The sequence below is a fragment of the Lupinus angustifolius genome, chromosome LG02 (genome assembly GCF_001865875.1).
Source record: "Lupinus angustifolius cultivar Tanjil chromosome LG02, LupAngTanjil_v1.0, whole genome shotgun sequence".
Taxonomy (NCBI): Eukaryota; Viridiplantae; Streptophyta; class Magnoliopsida; order Fabales; family Fabaceae; genus Lupinus; species Lupinus angustifolius.
This window is the reverse complement of record NC_032010.1, coordinates 7,727,449-7,737,782: the sequence shown is the minus strand read 5'-3', so window position 1 is coordinate 7,737,782 and position 10,334 is coordinate 7,727,449. Positions and strand designations below refer to the sequence as shown.

The 10,334-nt window shown below is 32.8% G+C and overlaps 1 long non-coding RNA gene across 1 annotated transcript; it reads right to left on the bottom strand.

Annotated features, from left to right (window-relative positions):
• On the bottom strand, positions 2,606-3,642 carry LOC109328898. The gene is made up of 3 exons (XR_002105488.1): positions 3,574-3,642; positions 3,125-3,473; positions 2,606-2,643 (listed from the first exon to the last, which is right to left on the bottom strand). It is a non-coding gene; the product is annotated as an uncharacterized LOC109328898 (long non-coding RNA).

The window sequence follows — 10,334 nt, the reverse complement described above, 5'->3', positions numbered from 1 at the left end:
ACATGTGAAATAGTTCATAATCATGCATCAATATATTCAATCTAGAGAACATTTGACCTCACTAGTGCCTTCGTGGGTTACTTGTAAAGTGTCCCACATATCCTTGGCACTATCGTACTGAGAAACTCTAAAGAATTCATCCTATGAGAGTGCAGAGGTTATATTGTTTTTCGCTTTCAAATTAAATTGCACTTTTATCTTTTCCTCGTTGGTAAAGATACTTCTAGGTTTCTCTTTCATTTTTTCGTTCACTATGTGTAGTGGAAGGTAAGGTCCATTTTCAACCCTTTCTCCACTGATATGATTGAGTCTGCGGTACCACAAAGAAGCCTCCATATCCATGGCATTCACGCTTTCTTTATCAACCAAAGGTTTTGTCCAATATAATTTAGAAATGTTTTCCTCTCTGACCACAACCAAGTTACCTGTAGTGAGTTTCCATTTCCCAGAACCAAAATGATTATCATAACCACCATCATCAAGCATGTGCACAGATATCAAATTGAAATGAATATTTGGTGCATGTTTAACTCCTCTCAGCAACAACTGCTCTCCCATGTTGGTATGCAAACAAATATCATCAATATCAACTACCTTTGACACACCATCATTACCCATCTTCAACACTCCAAAATCACCAGAAGTGTAACATTTGAAGAACTTCTTCCTTGGTGTAACATGCAGTGTAGCATCACTATCAATTATCCACATACTCTTATCTGATACAAGATTAACCGAATCACGATCATAAAGAATAATAAGATCATCACAAGTGGCAGTAATGACATGATCATCATTACCACGATTCTTCTCGTTCTGCTTGCCCTTCTTGTCTTTGTTCTCCCTTTTCCATTGAAAATATTTTTTTCTGTATGTGACCTACTTTGTGACAATAGTGACACTCCATATTCTTGTATCTAGACTTGGACTTACTTCTTCCATTTTCTCTATCACCTTTAGGTTTCTTTTTATGACTTATCCCCCTGCTTTTAGTGACAAACACATCAGAATGAGATGAAGTACCATGTACCTTCCTTCTCATCTCCTCATTAAGAATACTTCACTTTATACTCTCCAAGGAGACAATACCATTAGGGTCTGAATTTGTAACTGAAACTTGAAATGTTTCCCGAGTATCTGGTAGAGTATTTAGTAGCCATAGTCCCAACACTTCATCATCAAACTTGATACTCATTCCTGATAATTGATCAAGGACACCGTGAAAATCATTCAAGTTATCTGAAATAGAAGCTCCTTTGGTGTACCTCAAATTCATCAAGGAATTCGACAAGTATAATTTATTATTCCATAATTTAGAAGCATACAAGGATTCAATTTTCTTCCATAAAAATTTTGCATTTTCCTCATTAGCAATGTGATTGTAGATATTGTCTTCTACATATTGCCTAATGAAACCACAAACTTGTTAATGTTGAAAACTCCAATCCTCATCAGACTTGGACTCTGACTTCTCAGTAGCAAACACAGAAATATGCAAATTCTTCATAAATAATAAATCTTTCATTTTTCCTTTCCAAAAGTGATAGTTAGTGTCATTCAAACATATCATTCTATGTGTATTTGCCTCCATCATTCAAGCAAGTAAAATAACCTCAAACCCAAAGAGTTTTGATGTCACTCTCATGGGAAATTCAACATAATAACAAGAAAATCTCTAACAGAGTATATGCAGCGGATAATAATTTCCCCAACTTGCTGGAATCTATGAGGAACAATAACAAATAATGCAATAACTAAGAACACACAAGGGACACCATGAAAATTTTAACGTGGAAAATCTTCTCATGTGAGAAGTAAAAACCACGGGCACAAGCCAGTCAATCAAGCCCCACTATTATCAAAATAGAAATACAAGAGTGTCTCCAATATACAACACAAAATATGCTCAATAATATAGCATACGATAGAGCAACAAGCTTGAAAATGAGAACACAAAGTTGCAGAAAAAACCAGACAAACAACCATTGTTTTGGCTCGTTTTCTACCATCTCGGATGACTTCTTACTGATCCAATTGTTCAAAATGAAGTACCAGAAGCTGTGAACCTGGTGCCCAAATTTCAGCCCGATCCAACAACGAATGAAGACATAGTCACAAATCTCCCACAACTGCTATGAGTTCCTGTGGGTTAGGTTCTTTCAACTTCTCTTCACTTTTCTATTGCCTTTTTTGCCTACTCTGACTTCACACCCTTTTGTCATATGACCCCTATCAATTAGATTAAGTGGAACAAGTGGGCTTTTCCCAATTGAATCTTTCTCCACATAGGAAGGGAGCCCAAACCCAACAGCTTTGTAATTAGTATCATTATTGGTTCTTAACTTCTAGTGACGTTCTATAGAATGATGCATGCTAATAAACTCTAATTATAATTGATTCAGATTGACCAGGACTTAGGAATTCAAAATAGCTTTGAATGTTAGAAACTTTAAGAAACAAACCATGGAAACAATAAAGCTTGGTCTAAAATGCATGAATACTTCTATAGAACTGTAAAAATCATGCATAATTGAACCATTTCTCATATTTTACAACCAGAGAGCATTAGAAAGCAACCATTGAAGCATGGAAGTTTGTGATTATGTATACTAATTACCAAATTGACTTGCATCATATTTGATACTGTTGAAGCGGAAGACCCATGAAGAAAATATAATAGAGAAAATGACACCGAGAATTTAATGTGGTTCGACAATTTACCTACGTCCACAACTGAAGAGCAACAAAGATTATTCCACTATGATAAAAAAGAGAACTACAAGTATTTCACTCACTTCCCAAAATTCAAGTACACCCAATTTCACTCTCACTCAAGTATTTCTCACACAATTAGAACAAGAGAACAAGAAGAGAGAATATGCACTAAGCTAAGTATTTGGTGTATCTTACAATGTCATGGAACACTCCTATTTATAGCGAAAGTTCTTGAAGATTATGTGGCCAAAGGGAAAAGAACATTAATGTTGGTTTCACCATACCCACTTCTTTTTACTTGGCTAGAAATTATCCTTTTTTTCAAGATGATTTTTAGCCACTTCTTTTTTGCTTGCCTCAAGAAAGTCTTTTTATCATCTTTTTCTTTTAGTCAATAATCAATAGATACAGTGTGGCACTGCTGACACAATTACATCAACATTTCACCAATGATTGAATGGAAGTAGCTTGTACTCAGTCAATGTATCTACACGTGTTACTCTTGTATGTAAAAGAATCAACGAACTAGTCACCGCAAATTTTGTACACGATCGAAATAATGGAAAGGGAAAAAATTTGGGACTAACCTAATGCATGTCATCCTCTGCTGTCTTTTACAATTTTACAGATACTATTTCATGCTTACTCTTTGTGCTACATCAATCACGAACGAAAAGAAGATTATTCACATGGCCAATATTGTCAACAGTAGGGCGATACTGATCAATTTTCCTTTTGCCATCAACAATGAACTTGATCTGGAACCGAAAAACGAATCATTAAAATGTCGGATACATATAACTTTTTGGACATTACATCAAGGGATTTAACAAAACCATTAGTTGATAAAATACAAACCTTATATTTTCCAGGATACAGCTTCAAACACACAGTAAATACGCCAGTAAATGGCTTCTCCATCCTTATTGTAATGTAATATAAGGGATTAGTTCTTTACCTAAGGGTGAGTGATACCTTAGTAGTACTAAAAAAACTTTTGACAAAAGGTTGTGTGTCAGTGAAACTCATTTTTGTGCCATAAGGTAATAAATTTGTGATAGTTTAAGAATTAAACTCGGGAGTTTTACAAATATGGTTTTAAATACACCAAGAGCATAATTCTTCTCATTGTATCAATCCAGAGAGCCTATGAAACTCTCCACTAGCATCAGTGGATGCACATACATCATATAGGACAGGTACTTAAAAAACTGAACTGTTTCCAAATTAGATAAAGAAGCAAAGATTAAAACTCTTTCATCAGCAATATAGGACAGATTTTTTCTCTTTTTAGGAGGGATTATTAGCATATTTCGTTTTCGTACTCACCGTCTACCTTGTAACATTATTGGAGTGAAGTAGAGAGGACAGATCTGACTCCAGATGCAGGATAACGATTGTATGTCATTGTAATTAGCATTTTATCAGGAGAACCTAATCCTGTTTCTCTGTTTGTAGGTTCATCGGAAGACGGAAAATTCTCTTATTTTGAAGCTATCCGGTTGTGCTGAAACATTGCTCATGTCTCCTTTCCAAGTTTCATTGGGAGCAATTTCAGCATCCGCACATTATGATTACAAAGATATCAGTTTTTCCCAACAACAATGCAAAGAAAGACACAACCTGAAAATTTAAAATAGAATTCCTTCAAAAGCAGCATTTTGAAAACCAGTTTGATCTAATTCATCAATACCTAACTCAGATATGTGCTGATCCAGTTTGATCTGAAAATCACTACCATGATTGCTTGCTGGGCTCAATGTGAATAGTCTGCTACTACTTCCAATGATAGCATCTACCTTCACAACATAAGAGATGCCAAATATAATATTTTAAACTTTAATAATGCAGTAAGGAGACTCAGAAGTTATATTTCATTTTTTTAAATTTTGATTCTCTCACAATTTCATAGAATATAGCTCATTGACATGTTTATTGAACAGTGAAACCTACAGCTAAAATACACTAGCATTAACCTATAGGTAGAAATATATTATAGAAGAAAAATGTTTAAATGATCCAGAACAATCAAGGGTATTTGTACCATCAGCTACTGTTTTTTTCTATTTTGGCATATGATGCATTAATTATTGAAATAAAGGTACAATCAAGGGTATTTGAAGAGGAAAATGATTGCGTAGGGTCTGTTTGCAACTTGGATTTTGGTAGGAAAAGAAATGAAGGAGAAGGCTTGAGAACCATAAAATACACTTTTCAGATGACCCCAAAGCCTTTTTTTCCCCTCCATTTTTCTCCAAAACTCAGCTCCCAAACAGATCCTCACTACCTCCATTGTGGCTCTACAATCTAGATGATCTTTATCCAGGCGATTCAATATACCCTCAATACCAGACTCCCCAGCTTCTATGTCCCTGTTAAATTGAAGATAATTTTTAGAATACTGCCTCAAATTCAATGTATTTCATCCATTCCTTGACATGAAGAATATACAAGCTCAATCAAAAAAAAGAGATGGTAGAAACTTATAAGCGGTTTGAATTCAGTGGTTATTGCTCTTGCTCCTCTTGCCTCTAAGAAGTTAAACTATAGCTTATTGCTCCAAAATTATTGAAGGCATGCACAAAACATTCGAACCCCCGTAGGACCCATAAACCATTCTCTTTTACTCATTTAGGCTTTCCCGAGAGTTAAACGAAGGAGAGGGGAAGGTTTTGGAGGTAGTTAAACTTTCCATGTATCTACTTTTATAGTTCTCAATTAGAGTTTTGTGGAGATAAAATGTCAAAGTACTTAAATATTTTTAGTAATATTATTTAAATATATATAATTGTTCATTTTGTATTGTTAATTACATTTTTATAGGAAAAATAAAAATATTCTTATATTATCATTAGTTTATCCTCCTCATCTAAATTTCATAATCCCAAATGAGAGAAAGAATTGTCTTCGATTTTCCTTCTCTTCCTCTCATTCCTAACTATTTGATCATTCTCCCTCTCTTTCTTTCATCACTTTCAAACAAAGCCTTAAGGTGAAATTTTGAAGCTAAGAGAAATTCAAAACATGCACCATCTTTAACCAATTATACCAAAAGGTTGAGATGTTACATTTTATGATAAAAGTATATTTTCATCAGCAAAATGTTACGTTTTATTATTCTTGAAATGTGATAGGCTTCATTTTTCCACTAGAAATTGCTTTTATTGGAATCTTCAACACGTGCTCATGAAGACACATTGCAAAAAAATCAGAATAGAAGACATAACAAACTTACAAATATAATGTTAAAAAGTTAGGAGTCATTAAAGAAATCATCTTCATTAATCAAGAAGTATGAAATGATGCATGAATGAGAAATTGAAAACTAGAAGAAAGAAAGAGAAAGAATATAAACTTTATTTCTCATTGATTGAATTAGAAAGAAGATACAATGATTTATATATAGAAAATCAGAAAAACTAATAACCAACTAACAAAAACTTAATTATTTTAACATTCCTCCGCAAGCTGGAATGTATTAGCATTCCAAACTTGAAATAATTGTGTTGAACACAATAATATACTCTAATATCTCCTCTTGCTGGTGAGTGAATCTTCATCTCTTAGTCTTGAAATCTGAATAGAAGCAACAACGACTCTTAACCACCATAGGTAGAAGTAACTTCATCCAAAACTTAACCATCTATCTTAACAGAAGCTTAACCAACCAAACCAACCATAACGGATGAAAGAGAGAAAATAACATGGACCTTAATCTTGATCTGAATATGTTGTTCCAAAGAAGAAAAATTACACACTTTAACAATGTTGTGTGTTTAATGAGAGAGTGGTAAAGAAAATAGAATAGTAAAAAAAAGATCATTGAAGGTAAATGCTAAATAATATGAAAATGTTGAGATTCAGATTTGAGAAGCTCCTTGATGAACATAATGTTATTCTTAGTGACATTTTCTGAAAGGTTGAAAAGAGAACTCCAAGCTTTAGAAGCAGCAAACGTGCATGTCATTTTAGAAAGTGAACCTTTGATAGATGAGAGTTTGCAAGAACTTGAAGTGGCAACACATTGTGAGGATGATGTGGGTGAATGGTTAGGCATGTCTCAACCTATCACTGCAAAGTCTTGAACACAAGTATGAACCTACAATTTATCAATAGAATTTCAAAAGTAAGAGCCTTACACCTAAGGCAATAATACACCCTAACTCTTAATGTTGTTGAAGAAGCCTAGGCTTGTGATCTTGTGACCAAGACCCTCTTGGATTTCTTAGTCACCATAGAAGACAATGATGCATTAAAATGTTGCTGATGAAAAAGATGATGTTGAAGATGGTAATAAGTTGTTTATCAATCTTGCATACTTCTTGTAAAATGCATTGAAGCCAGAAGCATCTTCTTTGGAATTGATGCAAATACCAAATCTTCTTGCAAAGAACACATCCTCAAGAAGCATGAGTTTTGTAGTATATCTCATGGCGAAAAAAGAAGAAAAACGGAAGCTATAAAAAAGAATAATAACACTCTGATACCATGTTAAAATGGTAGTAAGCATGAAAAACAATTTCTTGATGAATCAAGAAAGATGAGAATATTATTTATTGAATATTGAATAGATGGAAAAAAAATTACATTGAATCCTTTATATAAAGGATAGAAAAACAGATTATCCTAACTAAACTAATTAACCAATGCTCAACTATTTTAACATTCCCCCGCAAGCTGGAATGTATTAAGCATTCCAAGCTTGAAATAATTGTGTTGAACACAATGATATACTCTAATACCTCCTCTTGCTGGTGAGTGAATCTTCGTCTCCTAGTCTTGAAATCTGAATGTGAAGCAATTTGACATTTAACCACCATAGGGCAGAAGCAACTTCATACAAAGCTTAACCATCTATTTCAATAGAAGCTTAACCAACCATAATAGATGAAAGAGATGAAATTGATCTGAATTTCGATCCTAATATACTGCTTCAATGATGTAAAATACACACAAAAGTATTGTGTCTTTAATGAGAGAGGTGTAAAGAAAATAGAGTAGCAAAGAAAAAAAACATAATATGGGGTAAATGATAAATAATGTGAAAAGAACATATATGCACCAAAGCCAAGACTTTTCTGACAAATCAAAACCATTAGCCAGGTCAAAGGACTCAATGAACATCAGGTGCATGAAGCAAATGGCAAGATTTTCACTTTTGGATCATATATGCATGGCCCCGGAACAGATATAGACACTTTACGTAAACATGATTCCAGAGAAGAATACTTCTTTATTAAGTTGCAATGGATGCTATCTGAGATGCTAGAAGTAATAAAAGAGTTCCACTTTATTTCTTGATGAAGTTCTTGAATGAGTCTTGATAGTCCTCTTTCTTATTAATTCTTGATGATATAATCTTGATTGAGCATTCTTCAATATATGATGAGAATTTAACCTCGAATGGATCAAGGAAGAAGAAAACATAAAGGAAGAAAGAATATGATGATGAATTTCCCTTGATCAAACTCTAACTTCTTCTCACTTTGATGATTGATGAATGATGATGATTCTATCTTAAATCTTGGAATGGTAAAAGCATAAGCAGAAGTGATCAAAACAATAATTATTGCTCTGATACCATGTTAAAATGGTAGGAACCATTAAAGAAATCTTCTTGATTAATCAAGAAGTATGAAATGATGCTTGAATGAGAAATTGAAAACTTGAATAATATGTATATTATATGTGCACTAAGGTCTTACGGGTGGACATTGACATTTGTTAATTCATAGTTTTTGCAATTTGTTAAAGTATGTATATATATATATTATATGTGAGCAATATGTATTTCTTATACATTGGGATATTATGAAATCTGAATATCTGATTATATGTTATATATATAATTATGGTTTGATCAAATATGTTCCTATATATTTGGGATTTTTAAATACTATAGTTATTGTTTTTAATTCTTTTTTAATATGGTTATTGCATAAAACATGTACCTACCATCATCAGCAATAAATATGTAATTCACACATAAATAAGGATTTAAGTTAAGTTATATATATTACATTTAAGCTTAACTCAGAAAAACTAATAACCAACTAACAAAAACTTAATTATTTTAACAGACACATTGCAAAAAAATCAGAATAGAAGACATAACAAACTTACAAACATAATGTTAAAAAGTTAAAGTATTTTGGTTCCACCATCCTTACCAAAAAAGAATAAAATGGAATACCATTTTATATCCAGTGTTTTAGTGTTTCAAACATGCAAAGAACATTGGAAAACAAAATTACAAATGCATCATCATAAAGAGATTCTCAGATCTGTGCATGAACATTGTATTAACTTTTATGACTCTGTTATGTAATATGTATATTATATATGCACTAATATATATGTATGAAATAATTGACCAAATATATATAAAAGATATGCTTTTGATGTTTTAAAGTTGGCATGATCCATATATCTTTTTATGTTTTTCACCCTAGATCTACTTTGTATTTGATTAAGATTGCATCCATTTTTATGCATTGATATATATATATATGTAAATTTTTTTTAATTGAAATTATATTATTGGATTAAATTTTTTAATCATAAAGGATATCAAATCTGAAGGTTTTAATTCCAAGATTATATTTTTTTTATATATAATGGACCGATATTGTTTATTTTTTGTCTGGTAATTATTTTTGAATTAATTGATGCAATATGTTGCCAAAGTAACCTCTATTGTGGAAATTGATTAAAATTACACAGATGAGTATGAGATTATTTATGCGAATTGTGTTGGGCCCAAAGGAATACACAATTTGACCAAATAATAACATACTTGTGATGATGAGAATCATATGACTTTCCATGTGAATAGTAAGTCGGTCCAAAGAAAGGGTTATTGTTTGACAAAATTGATTATCAATATTTGATTACTACATTGAGTGTACCACTTTCAAGTTAATATTTTGTCCAAAGACTGAATATTAGTATTGTGCTAGATAACTCGTGATGTGCCCCATTATCATTTTAATTTAAGTATTAAAGTTGAATATGAGTTTAATTGCAAAAATATTGCAATTAAAATTGAGAAATAGGAACGCTCTAACTGAATGTGCTTGATGACCATGAAACGCTCTATTCCAGATTCGTTTCAGGGCTCTATATCTGAGGGTGAAAGTGCAAGGAAGTTCCTTGAAAAAATAGAACAATTCTTCGCCAGAAATGAAAAGGCAGAGACGAGTAGCCTTTTGGCTAAACTCATCTCCATGAAGTATAAATGCAAAGGAAACATAAGGGAGTACATTATGGAGATGTCTAATCTCGTATCAAAACTCAAGTCACTAAAGTTCGAGCTTGGTGATGACTTGCTCATGTACTTGGTTTTGATCTCGCTTCTTGCACACTTTGGGCAATTGAAAGTGAGTTATAACACTCAGGTGGACTATATACAATAGGAAGAGAGATAACACTGAAAGTTCTCACCTAGCTATGACCTCTCTAACAAGATAAGAAAGAACAATAAGGATGATGTGAAAGGGCTATTTGTGTTTTTTCCTCAGAGGATGTGGAATTGTTCTGCAATACACTATGTCAGGCAAACCTAGCATGAAAGGTGTTGTTGAGCGATTAGACCGAACTCTTAAGGATATGGTGAGAAG